The sequence below is a fragment of the Centropristis striata genome, chromosome 1 (assembly GCF_030273125.1).
Source record: "Centropristis striata isolate RG_2023a ecotype Rhode Island chromosome 1, C.striata_1.0, whole genome shotgun sequence".
Classification (NCBI taxonomy): Eukaryota; Metazoa; Chordata; class Actinopteri; order Perciformes; family Serranidae; genus Centropristis; species Centropristis striata.
This window is the reverse complement of record NC_081517.1, coordinates 24,629,551-24,651,209: the sequence shown is the minus strand read 5'-3', so window position 1 is coordinate 24,651,209 and position 21,659 is coordinate 24,629,551. Positions and strand designations below refer to the sequence as shown.

The 21,659-nt window shown below is 37.9% G+C and overlaps 1 protein-coding gene across 3 annotated transcripts in view; it reads right to left on the bottom strand.

The window, feature by feature from the left end:
- The window catches only part of tenm3 (teneurin transmembrane protein 3), a 207,255-nt gene that overhangs the window by 178,506 nt on the left and 7,090 nt on the right, over window positions 1-21,659 (bottom strand). The window lies entirely within an intron of this gene.

Here is a 21,659-nt window from a genome sequence, read left to right as displayed (position 1 = left end):
TATACCTAACCTGCATGTTTTTGGGCTGTGTGAGGAAGCCGGAGGACCCGGACAGAATCCACACTGATGCAAGAAGAACATGCAAACTCCACACAGGAGAGCTACAGGCCAGAGTCGAACCATTTAACTTATCCATATCTTGGTTGTGGATCTGAGTATATATGTAAACCTCAAATCCTCTCAAATCATAAATAGACATCTGCATAGTTAACAGGAGAGATTTCATCATATTCCACTTCATCTCACATATCATCATCCAATTAATCACAGTGTCTTTTCTGTAAGAGAGAGAAAAAGATCTGTGAGAGTGTTACAGACTTTTACTGCTCATCAAAGTAAATATGAATTCCTGTGAAGCAGTAATTGGCAGAAATCTAACTGTGGCGTCTGCAGTAGTTTAACCTGTTAAGGTGATTCTGCTGAGACTTTCTTAAAGTCAGACATCCCTTTTTAATTGTATCATGTTAAGAATACAGCATAGACTTCATTAAAAAAAATGTAGCCATTGTGATGTCACCTCTTGTCTGTGGACTCTGGTTTTGAAGCCTTGTGATTGACATTTTGGCTGTCACCATCTTGGTTTTTAGCAACCAGCCATGCATAAACAGATCGGGAGCCAGATGGACACTATGTTATCAGCAAAAGCTGGTGCTAGCTCGCTTTGTTAGCAAGCGGTATCCATTTCCAGCAACCAAAATGTAATACAGTTGTTCTTAAACAAAAATGCATGACAAATGAGATTCAAATCAAATGTATATGGTGGAAAAACTCTGTGAAAATCATGTAATTACTTTCTCTCTTAACACACACTTAAACTTATTGCCATGTTGTTCATTTTAAACATAATGTGAGACTAATGTAAGGAGAAAAGCCTGTAGCTGTCTAAGTCAGCATTTACCTACATGTGGGTTGGTATGTTAAACACCACAGCTATTTAAATGTCCTTGCGGTGTATGGGCCGGTCAAGGCTAGTGAGAATTGTGACCCAATGCTACACTTAGCTCATCCAGGCTGCATACTGATCAGTGATTGGCCTTAACAAAACCCTGCTTCCGTTTTTGTAAAAATATTTGTTCAAAGTTGACCTGGCTTCAACTTTTCCCTGCTGTTTTTTTTCCCCAGTGCTTTTTGGCTCATTTTCTGTCTTCAGGGTGCTCTGAAGGAAATGAATGGCAATGCTGGTATTTGATTTGCATAAAGAGCATCACGTCTCCATTTCCCAGCCCTGCTGTTATTCATTCTCCACTGCCCTCACTGGAGAAAAATAGAAAGCAAAGGGAGAAAAGGAGGGATATGTGCAGGAGCAGTAGGGTGGGCGAGAGAGAGCTTTTTGTTTGAGGAGGAAGTGCTGACTCCCCCCCTCTCTCTCACTCTTCTCTTTCTCTCCATATGTTGTTTTGCCGGCTTAGTAATTGCTCCACTTATGCAAACCTTCAAGGCTAAATGCTGAAATTCATACACACACACACACACACACACACACACACACACACACACACACACACACACACACACACACACACACACAAAGTCAGGATTTCTGGATGAGTGTTCAGGCATCATTAACAAGTCTACATCTGTGTGTCATCACTGCAAATGTAAATCTAAACACCTTTTATTCACTCAGATGCTGAAAACACACACACACACACAAACACACACACACACACACACACACACACACACACACACACACACACACACACACACACACACACACACTTGGGTACTGTTTGCCTAATAAAAAAATCTCAATGAGAGTGAGCAGGGAGATCCATCACTCTAGCTGACAGATAGAAAGCTGTCTCAGTGCAGCAAAAAAAGCAAATTGCTCATGACATGTGACAGAATCAGTGTCCAATTAGATCTTCCCAACATATCTGTAATCTGATCTGTGTGTCTATTAACATAAAACCTAGAGCCAGAAAGGGTATTCGTTCCCTCCATAAACCCTTTACAAACAGTGTAGAATTTGGGTATGCAGAGTTAAATAACGTGTGTTTGTTTCGATCCGGGTAAGTCCAAATTGTATAGATGACCTAAAGGGACAGCATACACAGACTAACTAATTTAATGAGATGCTAGTTTCAATTTTTGTTGCATAATTTTCATGTAGCTAACAGGTAAAAGCAATGAAAAAGTCACACATATATCTCCAAAAAAATGACTTTAAGTATGTATGAAGCATTTGATCTATATTTTCCAAACAGAGCTCTTCACAAAGCTTTTACTGAGCAATGAGAACTCCTTTACTGAGAATGATGTTGTTTTACTCAGCCCACAGTGATTGGTTGGTTGTTGGAGTTGGAATTTGCGAATGGTCTTCACGTAAGGAAAGGAAACTTGATTAAAAAAAATTGAATTATGCCACTCCATGTAGAAATGTAACTGAGCTCCTTATTTTGTATGGATGTGAAGAGTCTCAGCCTGCAGGTACAGCTACTGTGCCCCACCAAATAGCATCCAACTGGGACATAATGCCTCAGGCAGCTTTCCAGAGTAATAGAGGAGTCATCAGTTCAGCCTGGACACTGACGGTGTTTTCTAACTGCCCCCAAAAATCACCTGTGTGTTGATGCTTAAGATTGGTGAACATTTTACATCTTTTGATGGTGCAGTTACCTTGACATAGGGCTGGGCGATATATCCATATAAAAGATATATCAATATATTTTTAAATGTGATATGGAATTAGACCATATTGCATATATCAATATAGTTATTTTTCCCCCTTTTATATATAATGGGTTTGTCATATTTAGTTCTTTTGTAATGTTTGTTACTCTTTTCTTATATAAATATATTTATTTCAGAAAAAGATTGGCCAATTTTATTTCATAGGCTATTTTTATTTAAGATTTTTTATTTATTTAAATGTGCACTTTATGGAGCTTTGATTTAAAAAAAAAATACTTCTGTTGTTATACAGTATTTATGTTCACTTAAATAAACGGTTTCAATAAAACTACTTGTGACATGTCATATTTGGCTTTGACTTTGACTGAACATTTGCTCTCACTTTGCAATAAAAATATCAGGATATATATCGTATATTGATATTCAGCCTAAATATATCGGGATATGACTTTTGGTCTATATCGCCCAGCCCTACATTGACATGCATCACATACATGACATCTACACACATTACAGTGATGTCCATTTAGACTAAAACTTTTTCTTTTCATATGAGAGTATAGAGATGGCATGTGTATGCGTGTGTCTTCAGCTGACAGAGAAATGTTTTGCTTCATGAATTAAACATGGAAGTATTTTTTTTGTTTAAGCTGACAAATCAATTATTTTTAGAACTGTTCCGACATCTACAAGCATAGAGTTACACATAACTTTCAGAAGTTTTGTGAAAATAATTCATCGTCATTTGCCAAAAATAACGTGGTCTCTAAATAGTCGCTTGTCTAATTTGTATCCAAGATCTCAGTCTTGCATCAAGGCTGCCATTGGTCATGGTTTATTCATGGTCATCACTCATGCAAACTTTAACACAACTGTCAACTAAGTTATAACATGTGCATATCTGCCGTATATGCAGAGGAGAAATTATCCATCGTAAAATCGGAACTGCATGTTGAGGGTAAAGTCAAGAAAACATTCAAAGGTAACAAAAAAGCATCACAGCATCATGAATGTCATAGTCACATGTTCATTTTACCAGTCAAATATGAAAGTTATGTGACTAGCACATAGACAACCTGTGTTTTTTTTGTTTCTGTCCACTGAACCCACTAACATGGTCATTAAAATAGTTTTGTCCTCCCCTGCAGCTCTGCCAGGGGAGGACAAAAGAAAAAAAAAACAGGGTTGTGAGACGACAGAACTTAATCTAATTTTAATACAAACTCACTATCAGTCCTATATATAGGCAAACAAATGTGTATGTAAGTTAAGTTCAAAATCAATTTACCCATGTGCAAAAATATACACCGGGAAGGAAACAGTCTACAGAAAGCAGACAATTGTCTGTTACACCCAAGTCCCACAGAACAATAAGCAATCAGGTCACAAACATGCATGTGCTGTAAACACACACATTATCCCCCTATTCTCTTAACACATTGGATTTCCAGTTGCTTTGGGGCATGTGTGTCTTTCAGCAGAAAAAATCCAGATCCATGAAAAAGGATGAGGGTGAAGGGAAGAGAGGGCAACAGACCCTGAGACAGAAAGATGAAGGTATGCAAATTAGATGGTGGAGTGAAAAAAGATAAAATTGTTGGTTGAGGAATGCCATTTTCTTTCATATGTATAGAAGGTTTTATTTTCTCCACACAGAGTACTGTAAAATGCCGGAGGCTAAAACTTCAACAGGAAATCCACATTGACCATGAGCTGTCTGAGTCAAAATCACCATGTGGAGAGAAGCACTCAGGGAAAGGGTGTGTGGGTTCCACACTAAATTAATATATTTTATGATACTAAAAGCTTAATTAATCAACAGTGTTCCATATTTTAAAAAACGGTAACACTTTAGATTAGGGACACATATTCAACATTAATTAGTTGTTTATTAGCATGCAAATAAGTAACAATTTGCTCTTAATTAGTCATTATTAAGTAGTTATTAATGTCTTATTCTGCATGGCCTTATTATACAACCAGTAATACATTAACTAAGAGTTTTCCCTCAATAACCTCAGAATTATTGCTTAGTAGTAGTAAGTAAGGAAGTTGTTGTATATGAGTTATGATCTTAATATGCTTTACTTTGTATGGACTTTATAAGTCTCTACATAGCGGTGAACGAAACCATGGAAATGGGAAAAAAACCACTTTCTCCAGACCTTTGACGTGACTGGTGGCTCCTTTTGGATGATTGGATGAGGATTGGTAGATTGTAATGTCAAATGCAATGTCAATGGAGCCACCAGTTACCAGGTTATTGAGGGAGAACTCTTAGTTAATGGCTTACTGGTTGTATAATAAGGCCATGCAGAATAAGGAATTAATAACTACTTAAAAATGACTAATTAAGAGCAAATTGTCACTTATTTGCATGCTAATAAGCAACTAATTAATGTTCAATATGTGCTCACTAATCTAAAGCGTTACCTAAAAAACATTAAAAAAAGAATGAAATGGTTTCTGGCATTGGACACATGGACACAGGTGCAATGGTTAGTGATGTCACCTCACAGCAAGCAGGTACTGGGTTGGAAGGGCTTGGGGCCCTTGCATTCCAACACATCCTCCCACAGTCCAAAGACATGCAGCTTAGGTTGAATTGGTTACTCTAGATTTAGGCGTGAATGAGAGCCTGAATGGTTGTCTCTCTCTGTGTCACCCCAATTAGGATAAGCGGTTACAGATAATGAATGAATGAATGAACACAGTTAAAGTATGTCCTCAAGCTGATACTATATGTCATACTATGGATACACACAGAGCAGGGTTTAGATTTGCGGTATCCATCCATCCATATTTGTCAAATAAACAACACAGAATCCTGCATTTACATCAATTAAGTGTGACTTTATCTTAAAATGATCTCTGAATTAGAACTTTGTAAACTCTCTCCAGCAATGTGCCTTTTAAATAAAGTTTATCCTGGCACGCAAACACACACACACACACACACACACACACACACACACACACACACACACACACACAAACACAAGCAGGTCACCTCCACCAAGATTAATTTTGAAAAAATCCATTACCTAAAGGTATTTGGTCAAATGAGCTTTTAAAATTAATTCTAACTCCCTCAGTTAAAGTAAAAAAAAATCCATGCACCATCAGTGTTGTGGAGAGGCTGCAGAGGCCTGCATCAGCTCCCAAAACAAATCACAGTGTTGACTAAAAATAATGGACCCGACTACTTTACCACTCCAATTTCATAATTAGAAAATCCATTACTGTGATTTTTTTCTCTCTGTCTTTCTTGTTTCAATCAGACATTTTGTCACATCACACAAAATTATTGAACTACTCAAAAGTGGTGATAAAACAATTATACATAACTAACCATACAAGAATATATTCATACAGTACAACAACCAATGTTGATCCATTCTGGGATTTTAGATATGAGCATTAGTAGTACAAATATCTTCAGATAAAGCATACCTGCCTCTACTGTATAGTATAAACCTGCAAACTAACATCCTACCGTTTAACACCACATGCCAGACTTCTCCAACCAGCACCATCCAGTTTCTTCTTGGTGTAAATCAATAGTAAATGTCATGTGTATTGGCTGGGATTATCTGAATGAGTCTTAAACGTTGGTGTGAAAACAAATCAATGGCCTAATGCAAACCCTAAGTCACCCACCTGCCAACTGCCAAGTTGCCCTAGATATGAAGTGGCAGCTACTATTCACAGCCTCTCTCATAGTGCAGGGAGTTCATGGCTGTTAAATGGACACTGATCAGGAACATCATTTACAAATACTGGTTCAATGGATGATTTCCTATTTTTTTTGGAAGAATTCTTCTTTTTCCTTCAGTTATCAAGCTCCTCTCCTGGAATCATCTCCCAATCTCAGTAGAGGCAGACACCCTCTCTCTATTAAAGAGTAAACCTAAAACTTTCCTCTTTGACAAAGCCTATAGTTAGGGCTGGCATCTCTCTATCCTCCCCCCCCCCCCCAACCTCTACCTACTCTATTCTTCTCTGTTGATCTGTACAACAACATCTATTGAGGTCTGTCCGTCCTGGGAGATGGATCCCTCCTCTGTCTCTCCCTGAGGTTTCTTCTTCTTTTTCCCCCTGTTAAGGGTTTTTTTTAAGGAGTTTTTCCCTGTTAAAAGAGTTTTTTGAGGAGTTTTTCCCTGTTAAAATGTTTTTTTGAGGGGTTTTTCCCCATTAAAAGGTTTTTGAGGAGATTTTGCCTGGCCACTGTGAGGGTCTAAGGACAGAGGGTGTCTTACCATGTATAGTCTGTAAAGCCCTTTGCGGCAAATCAGTGATTTTGGGCTATATAAATAAAATTGACTTGACTTGGCTTTTTGGGATCTTAATGAAACATATATTCTGAGCCAGTAATGTCATTCCACCTAAAGGCGTCATGGAAAATGTGATTACCAGAAACCTGTCATTCATACAGAAATGATGGCCCATTGGGAAAAAGCACTATCAAAATATGGGATGATTATCTAACTGTGGTGTCCTGTGGCTGCTCTGTAGGCACTCTGCCTTTGGTCATGGACATACCGCAGCACACCAGTGCCAAAATCACATGCTCTTGCAGTCCCTCTCATTGCTTAATTACCTCCCAGAGGGACTTTGGTGTGCGCATGAATTGTCAAATGAAGGAACGTCCTGTAAGATGAGCTGATAGGAAATTTGAGAAAGATGGAAAAATAAACAGCTCTATGATTCTCCTCAAATGTCCCTGTGTGTACATAGTCACCTTACTGTAGTTACTGTACAGCAGGATACAGTTTTGTAGCAATTGTGTGAACACACACACACACACACACACACACACACTACTCCCTCAGTGTGATGGACTGATGTGTGCAGAGCAAATTGCCACCTCAGTGGAGCAGTAAGGTGAGTTGTCACTGAGGGAAGAGGTTATTTGTCAGAGCGATGACAAGCTTCACTATCATTCTCTGCCTCCATGTATGTATGTATGTATATATATATATATATATATATCGATCACTCGATTACTCTCTCTGTTCTCTCACAGAATGTATTCTCTTGCTGCATCACTACTCAGTACTTTTTGTCTCAGAATTTCGGCTCTCCTTTCTAAAAAGATCGTATACAGCACAACACACACAGCAAAAATGGACAGATAATTTCACTTGACAATATTTCTTAAATTAAGATGATGATTAAGCATTCAACATGCTTATTTCTAGATTTAACAATCTGTGGCAATCTGTCCATGCAGCAAGATCATTTCCCTCAGATTTACTGTTTTTATCTGGTTTTTAGACACACCTTTTTTGCAATGTACTGTTTGTTGACTGGGATATACTGTGTAGGTGATTATATCAACCTTGTCTCCAAAAAAACATACTGCATCTGTTTATAATTACAAAATATTAATATGGTCTGTGGAATATGCAGCCATGGAGAAAGTTTAAAAAACTTTTTTTTCAACTTTTGGTATGTCATAACTGATTCTGAATAACTCTTCTTGGTGGGCGTTGGAAAGAAAAAAAAAACAAACTAACAAAGGTTAAAATTTGTGCAAATGAAGTGAGATTGCAGAATAAATAAGCAAGTATATACACACAAATGAATACAAAATTACAAAGGTAATGAAGTGAGATAAAATGAACCCCTTGAAATGTTGGCAAATGTTAATGGCATTAAAACTATCATGTTAGAAAACTGAGCTAATGGTAAAACAAATGAACCAAACAATATAAGAAAGGATGACACATGAAGCTCAGGTCAGGTTTGTGTTCAATGCCATCGCTCTTGATAGAAAATTGAACAAGTGGAGAAGAAAAGAGGATACAGAAAGTCCAGGAGGTGACACAAGAAGTCAATTAAAAGTTTCAGAAGCAACAACAATGGTCAACAGAGTTTAGGCGAGGTGGAGAGGGAACAACGTGGACTGAGAGAGAGGCACAGCGAGAGCCAAAAGCAGAGAGAAAGACAAAGGGGAAAAAAGAGGGCAGGAATGAGAGATTTCGAGGAGAAAAAGAAAACAAAAGAGAGAATAGATCCTGGAGAAAGTAAAAGGCTCGTCGACATAGTGAAAGAGGTCAGTGGAAGAGTTAAGACTCATGGTTTTTGAAGCGTGAAAACTCATTCCACCCCTGGACTTCCAGCAAGGAGAGGGGTGTGAGGAAGGCCTCTATCCCCAGCCACGGGTTGCCTTTGTGGGCCATGTAGTTAGAAAAGTGCCCCTCTTTGCCCAGTGACTCACACCAGGGCAAAGGATAGAAGAGAAAAAGTGGAAAGGGGTGAAAGAGAGCTACAGAGATGTCTTCTGACAGAATGTAAAGGTGTGTGTTTGACATAGAGCACATACCGCTTCACACAGCCTGACATATTGTCAGGTAATGAATGTGTTCAATAAAAATGTTCCAGTAAAAGGCAAGCTAAAATACAGACAGCAGATAAATTCCATCAAGCACAGTCAAGTCTAGACTGTTAGAAAAATGAGCTGCTATGGAATCTGTCTGACCTTTCTCTGATTCTGCTTCTGAAAACATCACTTCTTTTTCATGAGACACAATGCACTATACAGCCTAACACAACTCTAGGTTGCTTTTATAACTGCTGTGTAAATCCAACACGACAACAACATATTGCATTTACATCTCTAGGTAAAAACAGTAAATCTGAGGGAAATGATCTTGCTGCATGGACAGAAAATTTACTTTGACAAGATTTCTTAAATTAAGATTATTTAATCTAGAAATAAGCACGTATGCTTAAAATAAGAAATTAACTCTTAAAACAAGATAAATTAAGATAAATCTAAAGTTGTTTTTTTTTATCTTGGTAAGAAACAAATAATTTGCAGTGCACCCTTATTCTCTTACATGCGTATTTCTAGATTTAATAATCCTAATTTAAGAAATCTTGTCAAGTGAAATTATCTGTCCATGCAGCAAGATCATTTCTCAGATGTAGTGTTTTTATCTTGTTTTTAGACACACATTTTTGCAGTGTACTGTTTGTTGACTGGGTTTTACTGTGTTGGTAATTATAGCAAACATACTGTGTCTGTTTATAGTTATGAAACATTAATATCTCATATCACTGACAGAGGGATTGCTCACCGTCAATATAAACAACACATAAACATTCCCCTGCACCCCACAGTTAGCTCACCATTTTGTGTAAGCCTGATATTTATTATCATGTACAATTATCTGTTTCTTTTTTTAAGCCACCAGTGAAGCAGGAGTGTGTTGACTGTTGCTTTGTAAGTTTATGTTCAATTGCTAACAAGCATCATCTTTTCCAAAACTCTTCAAACAGTCTGTATTACCAACACACATCTTGGCCAAACTGTTAATTTCACCCCCAAAACTGAGAAAACTGATAAAAATGACTCAGAAAGCAAACATTGTCACTCATAACACACTGACCTCAAACAACACTCACTAGTATATGTCTGACTATATTGGCAGAATAATTATACAACTTTATTACAATAATGGTCTTCCTCAGCTTATTCAGAGATGTGCACCCTGACTGTTAATAAGAAATAAATAAAATGAGTCCATCACATTTGTCCTGGCTAATCTGCTCATCTGATTATGGAGCTCTAAATAGATTAGGACTGTCATAGATTCTCTGGCAGCCTTTCTCCAGACCTCATGTCCTCTGGTCTGCTGTCCTATTCTCCTTACAATCATATGAGGAAGAATTCATTCAGACAGTGTGATACAGTGTCTATTACCTATGCTCCAAAAGTCTGTCCGAGAATATTAATAAGCATGGAGTGTGGATACTTTGATTGATTGATAGATTTTATTTGACCATTCTTGATATAAAAATATAAAACAGCAACCTGTGCCATACGTAATATAAATAAATAAAAATAGTCAGGGATGACACAATAAAGCCTTATGCTTATTTCCATTGTGGTCCCTATAAGGCAGGAGACGGGGGCAAGTAGCAGCATATCATACATAAATCAAGCAAGTATCATTCATACATACATACATACTTTCTATGATTGCTTTTGTTTTGTTCCTTTTTATATTGTACGTTTGTTTTTGTTTGTCTCCTCTTTCTGCCTGCCCTTTTAACTCAATGGACTTTGACCAGCCTGAGCTACATTTAATGGAAGAAAGACACCTTTCACCTGAACTGCTGTGGCTCAGTTGGTAGAGCGTTATTTGGATAACAGCGCTATATAAGTGCACCCCATTTACCATTTTATTAATACTACTACTACTACTAATAATAATAATGAAACAGCACATGGGGAGTACAATATGGCCTTGAAAAGAGGTGAGAAAACAAAGGAGTGAACTAGTGGGGAACTCCCTGAGAGCTGTGACTCCCTTCAATACATTCATTGTCAGCTTGATGACTTGCAAACCCTGAATTGATGAAGTGAAAGTACCATGTGTGTATCTAGCACAAGAGATCAAGAGTTTCAACTGGCAATCGGGTCAGCTGCAGATGTTATTCTCCAGACGAGGCTCAAAATATCAAACTGCATACAAACAGGATCTCCACTCTAAATGACAGAATACCATCCATAAAGACCAATATGAGCGTTTAGCTGGTATAGAGTTTAGCGTTCTAAAAATCGCACTCATCACTATATTGTAAACTAAAACTCGCAAACTCACTCTAAAATCTAATTAAAACCAACTGAATTTGAAAACAAAAATTCATAACGAAATTAAAACTAAAACTAATGAAAAATCCAAAACTATTATAACCTTGGTCCTGAAATGTAAAATATACTCATTAGTGGTACAAACTGTGTGTGTGTGTGTGTGTGTGTGTGTGTGTGTGTTATGGTGGTGCTCTTTCCTCCCACTCTCCCCAGTAACTCCTGTCCCTGAATTCCTGTGCTGTAAAATTGGTGTTTTCATGGCCGTTGCATCTGCCAGTACACATCACCTTTAAAGTGAAAGAGGCACGGAGAGAAAGAGAGAGGGGGGGAGGAGGGAGGGGAAGGACAAGCGAAGACCCGCAGAAAGAAACAAAAAGTGACACATGTGAAGGTATTAGAGCAAAGTGAAAGGAGAAGGAAGAGAGGAAGAGAAAGCATGAAATGAAAACTTAATGGGATACAGCAAAGGAGGGAAGGAAAGAGTGTGAGAGGAAAGTGGTCACAGTGTTCCTACAACAACAGGTCAGAATGACTGTTAGAGCTCAGAGAGCATTTTATCATCACTGTTAGCATCACAGTAATCCTCTTAGACACCCTGGGGAGGGAGTTCATGCAATAAAAGGACTCATTACGCCACAGTAGTCTACATTTATTTACAAAAAAAAACAATTTGGACCACATTGTATTTTCAAAGTCTTTACACAAATTAATTTCTGGTGCGATAAATGGGATGTCTGACATCTTTGACTTTGAGCTTCAAAATTCAATGAGAGATTTTATGAACCGTGACCAGGAATTACGACAATATAGTGACATCAGAAGAACAACAAGAGGAGACACTGAAGTGGAAGCAAGACTACCATCAAAAATCATAAAATATGAAAATTGACCAAAAGGAAACAAACCCGTAGGAAAAATGATTTGCTCATGTGTTGCTCAATCTCTTCTCTGAGGTCAGTTTGAGCTTCTCATATTCGTATCATTCTGTGATCATTTTTTTCTGAATTACTTCTCCTGAGGGGCCTGAGGAGCAAGAGATAAGCTAAAAAGAGACAAAGACATCACTAAGACAAAGGAGGTTGAGTTGAGAAAACCATTTGAGCAAAACTTGAGAAGTGGGATCAACTGAAGAGATCTCATAGTTGTATGCTTCTGATCTCAATGATGTCTCAATTCAAATCTCCTTCAAAATAACCGAGACAGAATTGAGATCAGGAGCATACATGACATACATACGAATTTACTAGATTAAAGAGGCAAAGCTACAAGAAAAAAAGTTGCAGATTTAAGAGATTTAAAGTGGCAAATCTACGCAAAAAAGGTGCAGATTTATGAGGAAAAAGTGGAAAACAAAAACTTTATTCTCACAGATTCACCACTTTAAATCTCATAAATCTGTGCATTTTTTTCTCGTAGATTTCCCACTTTAGTCTCGTAGACTTTTTTCTCAAAAATATGACCCCCCTCCCCCGGGTCCGTATGTTTTATACACATTCTGGCAGTATGTAATCCTCCAATATTCTCTAGGGTTGAAATTTGGAATTTGCAAGTATTCCAATGAGTGCCCTATTAAGGGTTAACTGAGCACAAACATATATTTTTGTAAATCATAATATTCCTTTGAATAAATGAAAATAGGACTTAAACATACAGCACTAGTACTTAAAACCAATTCCTTGATTATAATTAAACTCATCACAGGCATAAGGAAAATAGCACCAAGGTCACATTTCTAGTCAACAACACGTTGTCTTTTTATGAAGGGAATTCAATATCCTCTACAGCGTGTGAGGGAATCCATCTAAAGACAGCTGAACCAATAACAGCTGAGCCTGTCCACTGTGTCTTCCTCACACACTAAGAAACAGACCAGTGCACAGGCTTTAATGTACTTGTCAACACAACCAGAAAACAGCCACATCCCTTTCACTTCAGAAATACTCAAACAAAACAAAGAATGTCTGATAAAAGTGTAATCTTAAAGTTGCTTTATTTTTGTTCACAATGACATCCATATCTAGTGAAGCATGAGGCTCAAAAAGCAAAATAGCAGATAATTAGGATTATCTCTTTGTATACTGGTTTTGTCTGACTGTCATTTCCCTTTCTCACCATGTAGAGGTGATGGGTAAAGAATGAATGAATGAATGTGGTCATGTCTGGGTAGCAGAGGTCTGGTACAACGAAAAAAAAGTCAAAAAGAAGAAGAAAGACGTGCCTTAAGACTGTAATCTTTCAAAAGTCCAACAGGGGTAGCCAACATTGGTCCTATCTATCTCAATCCAAAATGAGACTACTTCTCACTTGATCTATTACCTTGGTTAGAATTTTCGTGGCAACATTATGGCCAGTAGGGGTTCTAGACCAATTTTACTGTGGGGGCCAAGGAGGGGCCAGTGTTTAATCAGAGGGGCACATTACAATCGTCAAAAATTATATTTGAGCATCAAAACCTTTATTTTAGCTAAAAGCCTCATATTTGGAAGATATATAATATAATATAAATTGATCATTTTATTATTAATGAGACACAGGGGCCACAGCAGGGGCCAAGGGCTTCTTCACAGGGGACTGGATTGAAGATGATATGATGCTAACTGTGTAAGTAATGTCCCATTTAGAAAAAATATAATGTGTTATATAGGAACTGTCTCTACTGTAGGAACAGTAGAGAAGCGAAGAAAATAATAAGTACTGGACACTGTCTAAATAGCCGCAAACCTGTTTGTCATGTTCTGACCCTTTCCCCATGTGATTTAATTTCACGAAAGGTTATTTGAACATTTTGGTCATTTAAAAATGTTTTGTTCAGTGTTCAGTTGTACTAAAAGACACTCCAAGGGGTCAGCTATTTTTTATTTTTTTTAGATACAACCTTGCGCCTCCCCAGTCCAAATATGGTCTCTCCCGGTAATTTTTAGCTAGTTTAATCTATCTATCTATCCATCTATCTATCTATCTATCTATCTATCTATCTATCTATCTATCTATCTATCTATCTATCTATCTATCTATCTATCTATCTATCTATCTATCTATCTATCTATCTATCTATCTATCTATCTATCTATCTATCTATCTATCTATCTATCCATCCATCCATCCATCCATCCATCCATCCATCCATCCATCCATCCATCCATCCATCCATCCATCCATCCACCCACCCTCCATCCTCCCTTCCTTCCTTCCTTCCTTCCTTCCTTGGCCATCTGTTTCCATCGAGTCCCTCCTACTCCCTCCATCCTCTGCATCTGACCTCTTCTCCTCTCTTACTTTCCTATCGTCTCTTCCACTCAGTCATGTAGTATAGGCAGCTGCAGCCTTTTCAGAGCCCCTCATCAGTCCTCCACATTTTTCTCTCCTTATTGTAGCACCAGTGCACTGACCCCTCATCCACCCTCCCTTCCCTCTCCGTCTCTGTCGCCCTCATTCTCTCATTCATTTTCTCCTGCCAAGTCAGCTCTCGGTGCCCTCTCTCTCTCCCTCTCCCTCTATCTGTTCTTTTACTCTCTAGCACTGGCCAAGTCGTTAATATGGAAGACTGTGTTCCTCTAAGCCACTGGGTCTTCCTTTGCTTTTTCTATTTTACTCTTTCATCTGTTTTCTATCCTTTTTTGTCCTCAGACCCACCAGGATTTTTTAATGTATGTCCTACTCATTCACATTATTTCCATCAGATTTTTGCTCTAACAACACTCTCAAAATACAATTAGTTTTATTCAGTTGAGTATCACATGAAACATTTTGCCAGAGTACTGAAATACAATTGAATCTCTATAACAACTACACTAAATTGCCAAGCCTCCCGAGGCTACAAGGTTCACCAAATGAATATTACTTGATGAAGCACACATAGTGGCAGTTTTGTTACGGTTTGAGTTTTATGCAGATGAGAGAAAAACAGAAGTATGCCATGAGGGTGATGCTTGGAGAGAAGATGTGGGACCCATTAAAATCAAAGGGCCCCCATGGGACCATGTTCTTACCAGAAAGAAACACTACATTAGTTGTGTCTTCACACAACTTAAAACAATCAAGGGTTCCATTTCTGACAAGCAGACGCATCTACAGAAAAGCAAATGCAATGGTCATTTGATGAAACAACAGATCAAAGTATTTGTGATGTATTACCAAAAATGATATCAAGGTTGTGGTTGATGGGTGGAGCCACAAATCAGCAGCCTTTCCTAACCTAACCAAACCGTATTAAAATAATGTCAGTCGCCTAACCACACCAAAACCGTACAAGTCTAAAGAAATGTTTTGTAAGGTTCTTTGGGGTCATTTTGGAAGCCGATAAACTGTATTGTCATTAAGATTTGGCAAACAAGTAAAGAAAAAGAAGACTGCATTTTTAAACCATCACATCCAATTCATTACTAACAAAACCATGTCCTTTGTACAATTACACTCAGTTCTGCTTTCAATAATTGAGTAAGGGATTTTCTTTTCAAGAGCAGCATATCAAGAAGCTTTTACTGTGTTGACAAGTAGAAATTCACATAATAAGATGTGCTCAGATGAATCGTACACACCATTGACACCCAAGACAAACTTGTTTGTAATTGCTCCGCCTAGATGTGTGGTGGAAGGTGTGTTTTGACCTATTTTATTCATAACACTGAGTCTGTCTTTTTCTAGACAGAACAGAACCGGCTTTCCATTCAGACCCTGGGAACAGAGAAGTGAGGGGCAGGTTAACTGACAGGGGTAGTGCTAAAATCCATTCTTCTCAGTTGTGTCAAGAACAAATACATTTTAAAAATGTGGAACTAACACAATTGGCCAAGGTTCCATTTATTTTGGCTCAGACATGACATTTTTAACTGACACATGCAGTGTCAAGATGGTTAAGGCTAAAGCCGTCTTCATACTCTTCAAAAGTGTATATATACCGAAGCCCTCTGCTTATTGAGCAGATGTGTGTAAATTGGCGCTCTTGGGCCCAGTCTGTGGTTATAACTCATTAATCCACACAGCAGAAGCAAGTTGAAGTGACTTCTTAGAAACAATAAAGAATAAGAAGGTCTCCCCTCAAAGATGATCCCATAGATAGTTTTGTTACAGGCAGAAAAATATGACCCATAATTATTATTTTTGCGACTGTCCTCCGTCGCCAGAATGTAACCCTTTGATGCACAACATGGTCTAAAGTGACCCGAGAGAGTTTTTATGTTCTATATCTTTGCAATAAATTATTTTCATCATCCAGTATTCCAGGTTTTCCTCAATTAGTTTGTTTTTGATCATCACACATCCTTATGTTTATGTTTTTCTTTATTAATTTTAAAATAAAACCCCTTTTTGTGTCAAAAAATGACCCGTATCCATTTTTTTTATAGCTAAGTAGCTTGCTAAGCTAACTACTTAGCTAACATCTTGGCTAAGTAGTTAGCTAGGCAAGCTACTTAGCCAAGTAGTTAGCTATGTAATATTATAAAAACTTTTTTTCTTCATAAAGTATGAGAAGCAAAATGGAAACAATGATATGTTGTTATCAAAAACAAGATATTGGAATATTCAATGATAAAATAATTTTTGACCCATGTTGTGCATTAGATGGGGGGTCAATATGTTGTGCATCAAAGGGTTAAATGGCCAAATTTGTGCTCATGGAAGGAGGGAGGGATGGGAGGTAAACCATGAAATACTTGATGCTATATGGGTTGTTGTGACAAAAGCTCATATGTGACTTTATGGGTGGTATTGACAAACGGTCTATTCTGTCGTTTAGGGTGGAGATCTTCGTCAATAATGCAGGAGGACAGACATTATCTCCATTTGTCTTTGACTGGTTAGCAGAAATATTCATTCAGCAGCCCTGCCTTAAAACAAGCTGTAACAGATCTTCCTTGCACCATGTTACAAATTTTAGACACATTTTGTTATTCCTTCAACTGCTCCTTTCTAAAAGCAATGGTTTCTTGTGGTGAGTATAAAAAAAATCCCATTAGCCTTATCAAACATTTACTCTTTCACAGAACTCGAAAATCATTTTGCATGTTTGTTCTGGTCTTTAACCACTTCATGTCTTCATAAAGCCTACAGGACTTGGTGTAACACTACGAGCCAAACATTTGCACTGATCCTCCTCCAAGATTATCACTCACTCAAGTTATGATTATGACATAATTATGCGATAATTATGTGGCCAAGCAAAATACCCAGGACTTGGAAAATGACCCATGATTCACAGTTAAACCCTGCAAATCTCTGAATGCAGTGTTAGGCTGATAAACAATGAGAGCCCAGAAACAAGGATAAAGATGTATCATCGCCAAATAAAGAACTATAATCAATGCAAAAATGACAAACTGGGTTGAACTGTGACAAAAGTTTGTTGTGAATCATTTGTGTTTCATTTCATTGTCAGGACAGTGCTTTGCCACACACGCACGCACACACACACACACACACACACACACACACACACACACACACACACACACACTCTCTTTCCCTGTATGTCTTTGTCAGCCTCTCCCTCCGTCTCTCTGTCTCCTTGTATGGAGTCTGCTACAACATTTTGATTTACTTAAGTGACTCCATTCTGCAATCAGCCTCAGACGTGCAGGCTGTGTGTTTGTGCTTTTCTCCATATGTGTTTGTTTGAGGCTTAAACACCAGCCACCAGCCATGAGCCTGAGGTTCATTAGCCTGATCAATGATTGACTCTCTTCAATTTCTCTTCTCTTACATTTTTCTTTCAAATAGTTTTACAGTTTGAAAATGCTCTGCTACTATCTAAATCTCATTGATTCTTTTTCATGTCAAGAAGGATCCTTTCTTTCTTTTTTTCTTTCTTCCATCTCTCCATCCCTTCCTGTTGTCGCCATCATTGATTAGGTCTGGTGTTGAGGAGAAATATGCTCTCTCTCTCTCTCTATCTATCTCTCTCTCTCTCTCTCTCTCTCTCTCTCTCTCTCCTTCCTCCCTTTCATTCAGTGGTTCATTGATTAGTTCTGGTGTTGAGGAGAATTGCCTACTTGGTCCCAAAGTAAAAAGCACTAAGTGTTATTCGTGTGTCTCTCTCCGCCTCAGTCTGACCTCCCTTTTGCTTTCAGTATAGACGTTGTCAATAAGCCTTGGCGTCATCCCCCAGTTTACAAAGAAACTTGTCTGTTTTCTGTTGCTTTTTCCGCTTGGAGCTGATAGCCTTGGCGTCTCTGAGGCATCTAAAGGCTGGACTGTGGAGGGTTTTGGCGTCTTTTCCCTCTCAGGGAGAGTTTAGAAGTGGTGAGCTATTACACCATCTTTATTCACGTGTCTTAAAAAACATGCCACTCCTAGGTGAAAACAGTTTATGATGCTAAAAGTGGCTTTTCTATGGGAATAGAGATCCTTTTACTTATTGCATTAAATTATAGAAATAATCAATAGTAAATTGTACCAAAAAAAAAAAACATTTTAATTGAATGTGACATTTTCAGATCAGATCAGAAATCATATTGTTATGAATATCCTGTCTTTGAATGGACATTTTTAATTGTATTCCTAAATCCTGTTTATAAGGCTTCTCTGCTTTGTAAAGTAACAGCCAATGCCTTGACAAGTTACCAGTGCAGGCTACCTTCACATAGAGAGATTTTGATTCCAATGCCATTTTTGGATACTTACAAATAACTGGTAATTCTGTGATACTATATAAAAACAATCATGATGATTAATGCATTTTCTGCATCAATTTAGTGGAAATGTCTTTATTTATGTACAGAAAAACATAGTGAGATCATAGTGATCCCGATCCGTCCCCCCCACTTTCCAGAAGGCAACAAACATCGCTGGTAAAACAGAGGATTAATGCCCATTAGTTAGACTTATTTACATTGCAGCGCTCATAGAGAGTCAAATTCAAAAATAACATCGTGCACACAACATCATTTTCATAAAAGGTGTCATCAACATGACATCAACCCGCATAAATACGCCGTCGAGCTCCATTATAACAATGCCAAACCTATGGGCGGCAGACACAACAACACATAACCGGAGTTTTCCAAATTCTCCACTTTGCCACTTTTTCCACTTTTTTTCGTTTTTCTGTGATAAAAACTGGGTTTATGTGTAAATGAGAGGCCAAACCGCATGGAAATATCTGCATTTACCCTTCGTGTAAACGGGGCCTTAAATAAACCTTTATTCTCCTTTACAATAATTCATTAAAAAATGCAATGATTAAGATGGAATAGTGCCATTAGAATGTGCAGGAGGCACCAAATTTAGGCTTTTAGGGAAAAAAATTCTGACAAAAAAAATCCTGTTGGAAACACTGGTCCTAAAGGCTTGACAGACTGAACAGACAAGAAATCACCCAGCAGTATGTTCAGGGTAATAAAAAGGAGGAGAGATGTTTTAGGGTCCTTCATTGAGTCAGCTTCAAGTCAGTAAGTTTCTTTGGCTGCACTGGGAATTTCATGTACAAACCTATTTTTATTTATGCTAGTATGTTGGTTGTTGTTTACACTACAGTTCACATAAGAATGTTTAAATAAAACATATTTGGGTTAAGGCATGGAGTGGAAAAAAACTCACTGAGTTGAAATCATTTGCTGACAGCTTCGTCCCCCCAGTTAAAAAATCCCATCTGCACCTCTGAGTCTATCAACGATTTTGTGTTCCACATATAATGAAACGAATGACCATTCTCATTCCGACTGACTGGCACTGAAAGACATTACAAGGATGTTATGAAAACTAATCGAGCCCTGTTGCTATTCAGACTGAAACGTGCTTCTCTAGTCTCGAGTCCATAAGCCTCCGTGATCAACAATAATTGCATAGGTTTATTTTTTATCCATCTTGGATATTTTTCTGTCAAAGTGAATACAGTGTTTGTCCCTCAGACCAACACAGGTGCAGTAGAATATAAGAAGAATGCAGCAGCAGTGTCTGTGTCCCAGCCTGTGTTACACTTTGAGGGGGGAAAAGAAGAAAAGGCTCAGTGTTCATCTTGGTTTCATAAGCAAAGAAAAATAAATCTGTGCAAGTGTGTGTGTGTAAATGAGATAGCAAGAGATACACATCCCAGCACACACCTTACTGTTGTCAGGCAACATTTGGCTTTTCACTGCATGGAGGCTTCCACGGATAGATCCAGCACTGTCTTACTGTGCTCTGAAAGTCTACTGACTGAAACACATTAATCTTTCTTTTACACTCTGAACGTGATGCGTCACACTAACTTTCACATGCAAGTCATTAGATGTCCTCAGTGCTTTTAGGGATCAATAAAAAAACAGAAAAACTATGAGCTCCACAACAGCACAACCAACTTCAACATATATTTGGATGAATACAATTTTCATCAGAGTAAAATACACTGTATGACAACCAAGGTTTTCAATATATATTTTTTAAATTTTGTTGTTCATTTTTGTTCTCGAATTCAGTTAGTTTTAATGAGTTTTTAGATCGTGTTTGCTAGTTTTAGTGTTAGTTTTAGTTGTTTTGTAATGGGGTATTTGTTGGGTGCCAGATTCAATAAGGTGACACAACCCGTTCTCATTCCCAAAGCGTAATATACCGAAGATTTGTCACACCCCTAGACGTATCATACTGGCGCAAAGGGTACCCTTCCACGTTTGTATGAAACGCTCTGGGTTCTCAATTGACTCCAATATATACCCGCTCGCGGCGCTGAGAAGCGCTTAGAGCAGACGCTACAGCTGTCTATTCACTCCAATAATATCCCGACCACGGCCCTCCATTACGCTGCCAGCGACAATCTGAATTGAGAACCGAGGACCCTGTGCACGGAAGTATTTTTCTCCCTATTTTAAGGATTTCTTTTAATGACATCGTCAACATTTCTCAACACAAACACATCAAAGTCTCACTGATAATTCAACAATAAAATAGCTTCATGTTGTGGCTCTCAGTATCATTTTTTTCTCCTTCGATTCTGAGAAATAAACTTTTATTCGTTTGTTTTACGGCATTCCACTGGCGGACATTTCTCTCATTTTTAGTGAAAAAAAATAAATATTTTGACTTTGTTTCTGCATAAAAATGGATTTTGATTACATTTCTAGCGAGAAATATATGTTTTATGTTCTTAATATTCACTCAGTGAATGTACATAATCACTTTGTGGCGAAGATCTCGCCAGAAAAAGACGATCCGCTGTGTTTTATTTTGAAATCTGTTTTATTTTGTAATCTACCGCGCTCATAGCGGATGTGGTACTATCCTCACGGATGTGCTGTGCGATCTCATTGAATCGCGCTTCACTGTAAATGGCCCCGACTCTGCTCTCCTGTTTTAGTTAAAATATCTTCATTAAACAAACATTGTTGTCTTTTTTTTAGCATAGATAATATACATACAGTGTAATTATTTATTAGACAGTGTGTGATATTCGATATATTGGGTAGAAATAGGTTTTCACAGCCCTAATAGGGAAGAACTACAAAAC